Source organism: Eschrichtius robustus, chromosome 20 (genome assembly GCF_028021215.1).
Source record: "Eschrichtius robustus isolate mEscRob2 chromosome 20, mEscRob2.pri, whole genome shotgun sequence".
Lineage (NCBI taxonomy): Eukaryota > Metazoa > Chordata > Mammalia > Artiodactyla > Eschrichtiidae > Eschrichtius > Eschrichtius robustus.
The window spans coordinates 64,137,372-64,150,171 of NC_090843.1; the positions used below are offsets into that span (position 1 = coordinate 64,137,372).

Here is a 12,800-nt window from a genome sequence, read left to right on the forward strand (position 1 = left end):
CGGGGGGTGGCGGGGGTGGACACATGAGCATCTATTTTTCTGCTAACTTCCGAAGTCACCTCCCAGGTGTGCCCGCAGAGTCCTGGTTTGGTTTCCCCCTTTAACCATGCCGGGGGCGGGAACTCGGTCCTGCACACCCCCTCACCCCGCTTCGCCGGCCCGGGTTCAGGTTTTGCAGCCGCTCCCCCGCCCCGACCCGACGTAGCCGGGTCGGGGCGGGGGTTCCGGGGCTCGCACAGCCGCGCCATCCGCCCGCCTCTCGTTCCTTTTCAGTTTGACCTGAAGTTCACTCGAAAAGCGAAAGATTTATACGGTGAAGCGACCTGGATGCGCGGGAAGAAAGAGCCTTAAAGGATCAAAAGTAAAGTGGCTTCCGTGACCTTGTGGCGCAATGGCAGCGCGTCTGACTCCAGATCAGAAGGTTGCGTGTTCAAGTCACGTCGGGGTCACAGTTACTCCTTTTCCCCCCAAACTAACTGGGGACTTTGGGCCGCTTGGGATTTCATCCTACGGCTCTATTCGGGCCTCCGTGCTCCCTGTTCCTCCGCACCGAGTTTCAGAGGACGAGCCTTAGAATTTCTGTTCCGTCATTTTCGTATCTGACGGGGGTGATTTGGGAAACTCCGGGAAGCGTGAAGCCAACCGGCCAATGCCACTTCTCCTTGTCACCCAAAAAGCTACTTTAAAAGAGAGACCAACAGCACAGTAGAAGACAGGATGAAACAGTTATTGGAAAATGAAATGTAAATTATTTTTAAACATATGAAAATAACTTCTTTCATAATAAGAGAAACGCAACTTAGAATTCAATGAATTATTTTTAACCTGTGAGATTGTCTAACCTATGATCAAAAAGCTTACATTAAATCGCATTGCTCACATCCTTAAAGCTACAAAGAACAGGACCAGAGGAAATTAAAATAATTATAAAAGAATACTTTTCAGCCAGTTTAGAGAAGTTTTCAAGTATATTTTTCAATATTGCTTCTGTTCCTTTTGCTCTAGACTTTTTCCAGGAATGCATTCACCCTTCCATATGGTGGATAATTACCACCAATGGATGGATAATCATGCTTCTGTATCCTCTGCATCTATAATATTCTCTCAAAACGTTTCCTGTTTTCATATTTTCTCTGCCCTTTGGGTGGTCTTCTCAGGCGTGTCCACCATCTGGGATTCCATATTCTGCAACTTAAGAGAGCCCTGTGATCCTACCATATTGTCATTTCAGTTTCCAGGGTGTCCCCTGTCTTATTCTCCTCTCTTTTAAACTCAGTCAGTTGCCCCATGACGCTTTCCACACCTCATTTCAAAGAAGCCACATCTTGGAGGAAGCCTCTTACTGTTTCTCTGAAGAAAACAAAATTAAAAATCCTGAAACTTTCCATCATTTTTAGTGGTATGCTTTTCTTCTGTCAGGAGCTACGCTCTTTTTCTAGTTCTGCAAAATTAAAAAGACAAAAACAAAAACAAACAAACAACGACAACAACTTGCTTTTCTCTCTTACTCATACTGTGAAATTACTCTTGCTGATCCCTTAAAATCTGTTCAGACTCAGTGTGAAGCAACAGATGGGGCTGTGCTAACGCTTGGCCCTGCTCTCTGTTCACTGGTGTGGGTCAGATGCCTTCTCAGATCCACTGGCCGGAGGACAGGCTGGGGCACAGCGCCCACCCTGTTCCCAGTGCTCAGGAAGGTGTCCCCTAGGGCTTTGTTGCAGTGACATTTTCTCCTCTCCTGTGAGGTTCCCTTGCTACTGTGAGCCAGTGAAAGCAGTACTTAACCCTAGAGATCCCACATTTCAGCGTGAGTTTCAACTTACATGTCTTAAGTGGATCTTACCTCCTTAGCTAAGGCAGAAAACAACACCTTTCTATTCACTTAAATCTCCTAAAAGTAACATTTTAATTTAATGCCAAACAAATACTCTGAATTCCCTTAGATTCTTCTTCTTTCAAGAATTTTACATTCAATCTAGTTTGTAGATATTCTAGCCTAAGAATTTGTTCTAAGCAAACCTTATTAATTTTAAAGTTTTAATGGTGTCCTTAAAGTTTCTTATGTGAATTGATAAAATTCTCTTTTCATATATTCATAAGTCAAACTGTAAAAGGTTGTAAAATTGTCAGATAATATTTTACCATACAATCTCATTTTTATTATAAGAGCAGATTTTCAGTCATCAGTTTTAACCCTCCGCTCATTTATTTCAGATGAATAAGCACTTGTCCCCTCAACATTGAGAAAACAAAGGCAGCATACATTTTTAGAAAAACCGGGGCAAGGGTATTTTTTGTGGGTAAAGTATCACTTCTTAGACAGAAAAAGTAGGGATGAAGAGGAAGAAAAAGAAAAATTGCCTTAGACTTAATTTCAAAGGTTTATTCCACCTGCACCAATGCATCAGATATTTTTAAATTTTAAAATTTCCTAGAGATTATTCTGTTCTATTAATCTAGTTGTACATTCCTGCTTCACACCAAGCTGGCTGTATTGCTTTATTTTAAAAGGAAGGTAAAACTTAAAGACGGCACAGACTTGCCACAGATACAGTATTTGATAAATTCTTTTGGCCCATTGTCTCTCCCATTGAGGATGCTTCCTTACCTCAAGCCAGATAGGCCCTGGGACACTGCCCCTGGCCCAAGAGATGCTCTCCTGCAGAGGCTGAGCCAACTTCATGGTCTCCAAGGAATTTGGATTGGAAGCAAATGGGACCTGCTGTTTGTTTCAGAGGGTGTTCTGAACATGTACACAGTGAGCTGAGATCATACGATGACTTTGTTTCCTATCATCCCTTAAAAAGATATTCAGTTTCTCTCTTTTGTTTTTGTTTTTGTTTTGATGGTTAAAACAATTTGGGTTTATTGTTTTTGCTAAACAATACTAAAAAATTTTCATTTTGAAGGCAGGGCTTGAATTATTTAATTTTGATCCATTTATTTAATAAAAAAAAGAAAAAAAGGAAGGGGAAACAGATCATGGCCAAGAAAAAAAAAATAGTAGTTAGGGACTTCCCTTGTGGTCCAGTGGTTAAGACTCCACGCTTCCACTGCAGGGGACACAGTTTTGATCCCTGGTCGCGGAACTAAGATCCGGAATGCCTCATGGTGTGGCAGAAAAACAGGGAACAGAGGGAAAGGAGAGGGGGAGATTTTATTTAACAAAGAAAAAAGAAAAAAAAAATAGTCGTTAACTCCCCACCCCTGAAGCTCCAGCCAGTCACATGAGCATCACCCACTTCCCATGATGCCATGATGCCTGATATTCACATGATAGCACACTCTACCCCACTGGACTGCCTTGAAGGCACAGGGGCAGTAGTTGCCAGTTTAGCAAAGATATTCAGTTTCTAGTTCTCCTTCTCATGGATGAGGGAGCAAAAGGGGGTGAAGAGAGTGAGGGGCAATTCCATGACTTTTCTGGTCACTTTGTGATAAGAAACACTCCCCCAGGCTGTGACTATGACAAGCATCCTATGTAATAGTCAAGTTTCTGAACATGAATTAAAGTTGGGGTCCCTTCCCTCCTGGTCTTGCACTTCTAGTTTCCATCCACAGCTTGCTAACGGGTGTCTCTGACCCCATCTGAGTCAGAGCAGGGGAGGAAGGATAAACAAGGGTGCAGGGAACGTCTCCACATCAGTAGGTCAGTAGTGTAGTCAGCAGGCGTCCTACTCTCTGGGACTTTGGTGGAATTTTGAGAGACTCCCTCAGTGCTGAGGATCCTTCTGTATTTCACTTAGCCCTGGTGAAAATACTATTTCAGCTGGTTGCTCTCTATTGGGGCAACATTTAGGGCTCTCTTCTAGGAGATGTGATCAGCCCTCCAGGCAGCCCTGTGGATAGCAGCTAAGAGGAACTCCCCTCAACCCCCCACCCCATGCACATGAATCATTTCTAGACCATGGGAAGAATTCATGCATCTTTTGTCCCCAAATTTGTGCTTTGAAAAGTGTGCAGACACCTCTTCCAACTCACCGTGAACAGCTAGTCTGGCCAGCTCTTGCCCCTTAGGTTTCTTGAGCCAAGATATACATCAGGCCACTGAGTCCCCAAACCCCAGGGGGACACATATCAAGCTGTCCAGGTGGCCTGTTAAAACCTCTCACTATGTTTGAACTATGGGACAAGCAATCTCCCCACCATCTTTCCTCTGTGAAGCTCTTTCCAAAACTTCAGAAATCCTCTTCAACCCTTTCTAGGAGCCCTTTGATACTCAGTATAGGTGAGGGGCTTAACAATCCCCTAACAGTTTCTCAGCCACTACTTTTTTTTTTTTTTTTTTTTTTCCAATTCTGCCTGGTGGTCTGCCTCACAGCTCACTTCAGGTATCTGATATCTGCTGTCTTAGATTCTTAGCAGAAACCCCCATTTTAACATTTGTTGCACTTAAGCAATGGAAGGGAAGGATGGGGGTGGGCGTGGGGACAGCCCTATTATCCGCACAGGATTGGGGTTGCCCAGGGGTCCTGCCTGCCACACTGCTCTGGGACGGCTCTCCCAGGGTCCTAACTTGTCCACCGCCTCCAACTGTCTCCCGTCTGTCCCTGTGCGGTCAGCACGCCAGGGCCGGCTCCCTCCCCCTGCCTCCAGACTCAAGCTCTGGTCGGGGGGATGTGGACACTTTCTCTTAGGGCGCCTCCTGCCAGGACAGAGGCCGCTGTCCAGACCTCGGTGCTGAAGCACCTCGGTGCTTAAGTTCTCTCCGCCCTTGAAGGAAGTGGAGCTGATCTCGGAGACGCAACAGTGAGTGGTGGCATGAAGGGAGATCTTAATTCCCTGCCCAGGAACTGAACCTGGGGAGCCTGGATGAAAGCCAGGAATCCTAGCCACCACACCCCCTGGCTCTTGCCCCCAGTGAAAAACGCATTTCTCACGGAGGCAAAACTGTAAAAACAGGTACAAAGTTTATTATTAGAGACATAGCACAACAACAAGTGGGAGAGCTCACAGAGAAATGATTTGTTTAGTTAAGACAGAAGCAAGGCAGAGATGCACACCGGAGAGAAAGGGTGTGGGCATCCCCCCAATGAGGAGGAGCGCAGTAGAGAGGCGGTTAAGTCACTTCTATAGAGCAGCTCTTCCGGGTCTCTGTTTACCTCTGGCCAATTATCTGGTTTCTTTTTCCACGCCTGCCCTGCCCTAGGACCCTCTCCAACATGCGTGTGCAACTTTTTTCCAAGATGGATTACAGCCCAGAGACATATGGGACGGCCTTAGCATCACCTATTATGGGGTGGTGCCCCTTCCTTTTTGACCCCCGAGGAGCCTTTCTGCCCATGTGCAATATCTCCCTTGCCCCAAGGATGGGAAATGTATGACCTCTTGATCTTTTAACAGGGTTTAGTCCCACTCTGTCCCTGCCATAAAAATGTCCATTGTCTGGTTATTTACCCTATTTCTATTGCTGGTTTTTATATCGAGGTGCAGATCTCGAAATATAGACAGGAGTCTGGTCATAAATATGTAGTCCTGGCATCTGTTTGTCTCTTGCTTCAGGAAATGTAAACAGAGGGCTGGTAATGAATGTCCTGCTGGAGCCCATCTTCTTCTCACTCCAGGAGGTGTGAACAGGAGGCCAGTTGTAAATGTCTAGCCTGGAGCCCATCTGTCTCCTGCCTCAGAGCCTCAGCCTGCAGCAGCCTCCTTCTCCCCACGGCCCGCCCTCCAGACCCGGCCACGCGGACTCAATAATCCACTGCCTCAGAGCTTCCGACCATGGACCACCAGGGCTTTGAACTGTCAGCATCTCCGCAGGAGGTCCAGTCTTCCCTAAGGAGGCCTGGAGAGGGCCGGTGGCTTGGCAGAGACTCGCAGGTGAGAACGGGAGGAAATCCCAGTCCAATTCCCCAGAATAGGTAGGAAGGCACGCACCTTGGACGTCTTCACCACCGGCTCAGGCCTTTCCTGTGAGTTGTGAGTGGGGGGCTGGCCCCACGGGAGCTCCTCGCACTTTCTAGGGACACAACCCTTTCCAAAGGCCTCAAGAAAATCCCTAAATTCCTCGCATGCACATTCCATGCAGTAAAGACACCTCCACATCTAGTCTGGGTGACTCCCAGCTGCGTGGACATTCACACCCCTTGTCCCCAAGCCCAGGCAGGGAGATGCACACAGGCATCCCTAATGAAGGGCATCCTTGAGGGAGTAGATGGCAAGGTTGCCCTGGAAGCTTTGCAGAATCTGATAGCAGTGATGTTGGGGAGCATGAAGAAGGGGCAGCGGCCAGTTCAGAAAAGAAGGGCCGATGGGAACCCAGAATGAGCAGCCAGGTGGGCTCTGGTGGCCACGACCCAGGCTCCACTGGACTCACCAGCTCCACAGCCCAGGACCTCCCACCTCCTTAAGCAGTGTAAGGGATCAGTGTGGAAGCAGGTCAGAGAGGTAGACCGGGTCATGTTCAAGGGAAAGGGGTTTGAGAGGGCATCCCAGGGAGCCTGCACCTGGCCCTCAGGAACCTGGGCAAGGGTCCTGTCCTGGCAGCCCTGGAGTTTCACGGGGGGCCTTGCCCAGCTCCAACCACTGCTAGTGGCTCTCCAGTTGGAGGCTCCGCCTGGTGTAGAGAGCGGTGCTTCGCAGGCCTCAGGACTGTTTGTTGAAGCATCCCAAGATGGTTGGTAAGATAGAGTATCTGCTGACTGCTGATGGGTGTAGCCAGACCCATGCAGCCTGCAGCCTTCTTTTTCCAGCAGACCAGCTGGGATGGGAAGAGGCACTTCAGGAGTCCTAAGTAAGGGAGGCTGACACTAGCCTTAAACGGGCTAAAAGCTAATTCAAGTCTTCACCTCATCTATGGGGACCATGTTCAGGACGCATAGGGGTATAAAAGGGGGCAAGTCCTTTGTGGAAAAACACCTTGATCTTCATCCATTTCCAGATGGTTATTTGAAATATATGATTTTTTTACACCCTAACATAGAACACATTGATGGTACATTTAACAACGTTTTTAAATTTAATTTTTTTCCCCCTAGCTTCACTGAGGTATAACTGTCAAATCATTTAGCAAATTTTTAAACAGCAATATTAGTTACATGCTTGGCCATCGTTACTCAGCAATATAATAGCTCTGGATAATCATAAAATTTAAATAAAATTAACATACAGTAGTAACTCCGTCACTGTTTTGTTTCATTTTCCTTGGTTTATGAGAGTCTTACTCTTAGGGTTTAGTTGTTAGGGTAATGGGAACATGGGCAGAATATCTAGAATTGTATTCAATATTGTGATTTAGCTGATGAAAGCAGTAGGAACACATAGGCGAAGACAGATGAGAAACGCTCATTCTGACACCAGGTAACATTCAATCTGCTTTGCAGAATTCTTCACTCCCAAATGCAGACAATGGCCCTCGGAATCTCTGATCATATATTCTCTGATGTGTTGTCTTCTTGTGATCACTACACTTGAGAAGAAACATCGTGGCAACTGGATAAGATTTTGTCTTTCTTTTTATGCGGAGTCAACCAGGACAGATATGGATGTATTTTTCTTCCACAGCTCAGAACCATGTTGCAGAAAGAGATAGTTGAGACTAACAGGGAGACTGCCCACCTGAAACACAGGTATGGGATTTTGACTTTTTTTTTTCAGGGTGTTTGAAATTTTTAAGGCTAACTTGTTTAGTATTTAGTAAAGGGCTTTGTTTTGTAATTTTTATTCAAGTCATTCTGTCTATATTCAGGAGAATTGGAAATAATTTTTTAGATGACAAGGCTACAAGAGAAATGCTGGATTAACAAACTAAATCCGGAAAGACACCTCCCCACCCTTCAAGAGGCTGGGAGACTTTGTGAAGAGCACCACTTTCTTTTCTGGGAAAAATCCACAAAAATTGCTCTCTGGTCCAATGAGCATCATTGTTATGCTGGAAACAAGCCCAAGGATTTACTACAGAGAAAATTGTCTCACAGTGGTGACCAGACACCAGACTGGCTCTTTGGGCCTGTCCCCTGGGAGCTGCGGAGTGTGCCCCCTGTCCTAACAGTGAAAACAGCCCCACACACAACCTGCTGGGCTCAGGGTTACTCTTTTTTTTTTTGCTGCAAAAAGCTTTATTGTTTCTCTTTGGTCCAAGGCTTGGGAGAGGGCTCCAGGGTGGTTAAGAAGCTGCCTAGTGGCTGCAGAGAGAGGCTTCAGGCAGAAGCCCGGACACCAGAGGAGCTCCTCAAAGACCGCTGGGCTCCAGAGCCTCCTAGTGGTGCTTGAGGCTGAGCCTTTGGAAGAGATACTGGCTTAGCCCAGCCTGGGGACCAGCCAGCCTATGGAGGTTAGTCAGGTGGTCGCCCACCTTCTTGATGAGTTTCACCTGCTCATCTAGGAAGTGGCTCTCCAGGAAGTCACAGAGGTGGAGATCTGCGTGGGTGGGACCCAGGGCATGTAGATCCATAAGGGCCTGGTTTGGGTTCTCCATGAGAATGGTGGCTTCCATAGCGTCCTGGGTTTCACCCCACTCATCTCGAGATGGCTTCTGCACGTCCTGGAAGAGGGCGAGGCAGCCGCACTGGTTTTGCATTTTCTAGACACACTCTGCGCCTTCGCACTTCTCCTTGGCCAATTCGCGGAAAAAGTGGCCTACGCCCTCCAGAGGCACCTCATCGCGGTCGAAATAGAAGCCCAGAGAGAGGTTTGTGTAGGAGGCCCGCAGATGCAGGTTGACCAGGCGGTTGACAGCGGTTTCCATCTCGATGGAATAATTCTGACAAATCTGGGAGCTCATGGTTGATCGGTAATAAGGAGTTAAGCTCAAAAAATGGTGTTGGCTGGTCCCAGTGGCCAAGGATAGCTTGAGTGGCTGATTCTGAAGATTGCGACTGGAAAAAATGTTGGAGGGTGGTCGGAAGCTGGAGCAAGGGGCGTCCCTGTGTCTGTTCCATCCAAACACTGTTGAAGCAAGAGACAGATCTGCGGGGACCGCCGAGTGCACAGCTCAGGGTTACTCTTTACGAAGGGATTTGAGTAAGTGTGCCTCCCGGCTTGCAGTAAACTGTTTGAAAGGTTCTTTTTCCTTTATTTGAAAAATCTAACACAGATGTTTTACGAAGTGGGCTGTCTACCCAGAATAATGAAGAAAAGTTTCTTAATTAGTCTTTGGGGATAAACAGCCCACTGCAGTCACGATGGGGTCCTTCAAGAGAGAAAACTGAAATTAATGAACAATTATTTAAGATTGTCACTGGGTCGTGAGAAATTGCCTAACATGTCAATTATCTCAAGTGAAAATGAGATAAGGTAAGAAGCATATTTTTAAAATGTTATTGATGAGCTTGCTTCCAGTGAAGCCAGGAGAGTAGACATATAAGTTTTCCTTTGGTATAAACTAAACATGATGTTTAACACCCCTACTTTCCAGTTTTTCAATGTTTTCAAGTGGTTTAACGTTACAGGGAAAGCGAAACATTAAAATATTAATAAAAGCACGTCCAGGGGAGCGCTTGTTTCCCCTCCCACTTCCAGCTCATATTGGGCTCGAAGGGACCACGATTCTGTTCGTCCCTTCACCCCCGTCTGCGTTTCTTTCTCTGAATTTTATAAAATACTCCCTCACGTTATGAGTACGACGTTCAAACGCCTCAATGAGCGCTATTGTTGTAAAATAGGTCCTGGTACCATGAGAAAGTAAAGAACGAAATACACAGGGGAACTCTAGAAAACGAAAGCTTCTGCAGAAGAAGCCCGGAAGCGCGTTCTAATCTTTTTCCTCCTGGTGGACCAGAAGCCGCATCCGCGGCCGGAACACGCATGCGCTCCAGGAGGGTCGGCAAGGGCGTGTTCGCGCGCCCTCTTGTGGCCAGAGGTGGGCAGCGCACAGAGGCCGGCCGCCCGCTGAACCACTGGAATTGAATTTTCAGTTTCATCTAAATTACCTAAATTTGTGGGCGTACGTACATTGTTCATAGCACTCTCTTATAATACTTTTCATTTATGTAAAGTCCTCAGCAATGTCTCCACTTTCCATTCTAATTTGATTATCTTGTGGTTTTCCTCTGTCTTGGTCAGTAAAGGTAAAGGTTAACCTCAACCTCCGGATCATCCAAGCCTTTATCCCACTGGATTGTATAGACTGAGCACCAGCCTGCCGAGACGCCTTGTTCTGTTAATTGTCCTCATCGCTCTCGGAAGGTAAAGCGCTCCCTCCCCTCTCCCACCCCCCTTCCACTCTGGCCTTACTGCTCACTGAGGACGACTTGTCTCCGAGGTTCAGTGAGCCGAGTTCTGCAATGAACCCCTACCGTCGGCCCCCCCAGAGCTTCTCAGTGATGCTGGTGATCCCTCCCACCAGCACATTCTGTATCTCAACGGAGGGTCTTCCCGGCCTTCCAAAGAAGCAGAGCTGGTACATTTTCCAGCCCTACATCCTCTGCCTGCTCTGGATTGCCCACTTCTCTGAGCCTAGCAATTCTGGCATCTCTGCTCAGCAAAGAGCCATCTATTTCTCCAAGCCGCCAAAAGCCCTTCTTGCAGTGTGTTAGCACCACCTCCTGGCATCCTCAGCAGAGCGTGTAAACACTCATCACAGAAGTGTGCTCCTTTCCAATAAACTCTCCAGCACTCAGCTATATGTTCTACACTCCGTGGTCCAGCATCCTCGGGATCCAGACCCGTACTCTCCTGGTTCCTACAGACACAGATTGGCCAGGCCCACAGCAACTGAATCTTCCTCCCTTATCAAACCCAGCGTTTCCCTGGTCGGGTTTTGTAGACACTTGACCCTAGTTATTGGTCTAGTTATCAGGAGGGGAGGAAAGAGTAGACTGTGAAAGGGGCACCAGTTTTATCACAAAGTAGAGGCCTTGTCTGCATCATCTTCAAACAAGACTGGGAGGCGTGGGTCACATTTGCAGGCCCAGAGGGACTGGTGTTTAAAGGTGTTTGCCCACATCAACCTGAATGTCCCCATCCCAAGTCTCAGGGTTTCCTCCTTTCCAAACAAGGTCCTGACCTTGACATAGCAAACTTTCTGGGATTGAGAATTCAGCTTATCTGAAGTTATGCTACTCTTACATTTTTGCCAACAGGCTTCAAGAAGCCCTCTGATCTTCACACTTTCCCTTTACTTGGTGATTAACCACCCCCCGCCTGTCCTTGTCGATGGCTCCCAGTAATAGCCACTCAATTCCACAGTCTGGAAAATTGCTACCTCCCCCAAACTCCTAAAGATCTAAGATGCAGCACCCACCAGCGGTTCCGTCCCATCAATATCCCATCCTGGTTCAACACCAGGGACAGTTTTAATGATTGTGCCACTACAGCCTGACATGTGCTATCAGTAGTCTATCAATCACAAGTGATAGGGTCCTCATTGCCAGCAAGCGGACAGGTGATGTCTCACGCAAATCCCATCTTAGAGTCTGCCTTCCTAGGACCACGACTGGTACCACTTGTCATAGGGTAAGATTCCATGGAAGCAGACTCTGAGATGGAAATTGCGTGCAGAGGTGTTATTGGATCGTGTTCTCTAGAACAACACCTATTAAAAAGTGATACCTGGAGGGAAGAGTGGGCGGAGGAAAGAGTTGAACTGCTGTACAATTGCAACAGAGGACTCATTTGATCCTACAGGGAACTCAAACTAGGATGGCCCTTTGAGAGACTGCAAGCTGAGGCAAGGGGGCAAGGTCTTTGAACCCCTGCAGCGAGTACCACTGGAAGTGGACTGCCCCTGGGGAGAACGTGTGACCTGAGAGAGGCAGCTCCCTTCAGCCAGGACAATTCCCAGGGAGGTATTCCCACACTGGCAGCTGGAGGAATGGGTGCCCCAGCCCTGAAGGGGGACCCTGGCAGCCCATCACAGTGTGCCCTCTCGGGTGTACTAAAGTTTCCAGGTTCAGCTGTTGACTTCTATTTTGCTCTCTGCAGTTATATCAGTTATTGCTTGGCATCTTTTGAGGCATTATTTTTAGAGATATATATTTACGATAGATATATCTTCTCTGTCAAGTTTTATAACTTTTATAAGTAGATGTCATGCTTATCTTTTCCTAATGATTTTTTAAGATTCTATTTTGTCAGACATTAGGCTTATGACTTGCATCAGTCAGGGTTCAGCCAGAGAAGCAGAACCAGTAGGTCATACATACTAGGAGGTTTTTTTTTTTTTTTTTTGCAAGGAATTGGCTTACTCGATTGTGGAGGCTGATTAGGCAAGTTCAAAATCTGTAGGGCAGTCTGTCAGGAAGGGCAGGCTAGACGCTTTGTCCAGAGTTTCTTCTTCATCTAGGAAGCCTCAATTCTGCTTTGAAGGCCTTTCAACTGATTCATTCAGACCCACCCAACTTATTTCAGATAATCTCCTTTACTTAATTCATCTGAGTTTATGGGCTTTAGCCACACCTACAAAATACCTTTACAACACCACCTAGGTTAGGGTTTGATTCAACAGTGGGAGACTTAGCCTTGCCAAGTTGACACATCAAAGATCATCAAACTACCCAACTTTCTTGTTGTTCAGATTTGCCTGGTGTGGTAATATTAAGACTCTCTGACACTCCACCCATCATGAGATGGGGTCTACATCAGACTCCACTTGATTCTGCACAGACATGTGACTGCTTTGACCAATAGTACAATGGAAGTGATGCTTTGTGACTTCCGAGGTTACATCATAGTCAGCTTTGGAGCTTCTCTCTTGTTCACTAGAACACCTGCTCTTGAAGCCCAGAGCCGCCATCTCAGCTGCCGGCTGAGTCCTTCATGCCGAAAAGGCCACATATAGGCACTCTGGCCATATCCAAGCTGAGCTCATCTTTGAGCCATCTCAGCCAGAAGAGGAGGCATGTGAGTAAAGAAGACATCTT

The 12,800-nt window shown here is 47.0% G+C and overlaps 1 non-coding gene and 1 pseudogene across 1 annotated transcript; one reads left to right on the plus strand and one right to left on the minus strand.

Moving 5' to 3' along the window:
- The first annotated feature begins 377 nt into the window (after positions 1-377).
- Positions 378-449, plus strand: TRNAW-CCA (transfer RNA tryptophan (anticodon CCA)). Its single transcript has one exon. It is a non-coding gene; the product is annotated as a tRNA-Trp (tRNA).
- A 7,748-nt stretch (positions 450-8,197) lies between these two features.
- Positions 8,198-8,722, minus strand: LOC137755590 (ferritin light chain pseudogene; annotated as a pseudogene).
- Positions 8,723-12,800: the final 4,078 nt, after the last annotated feature.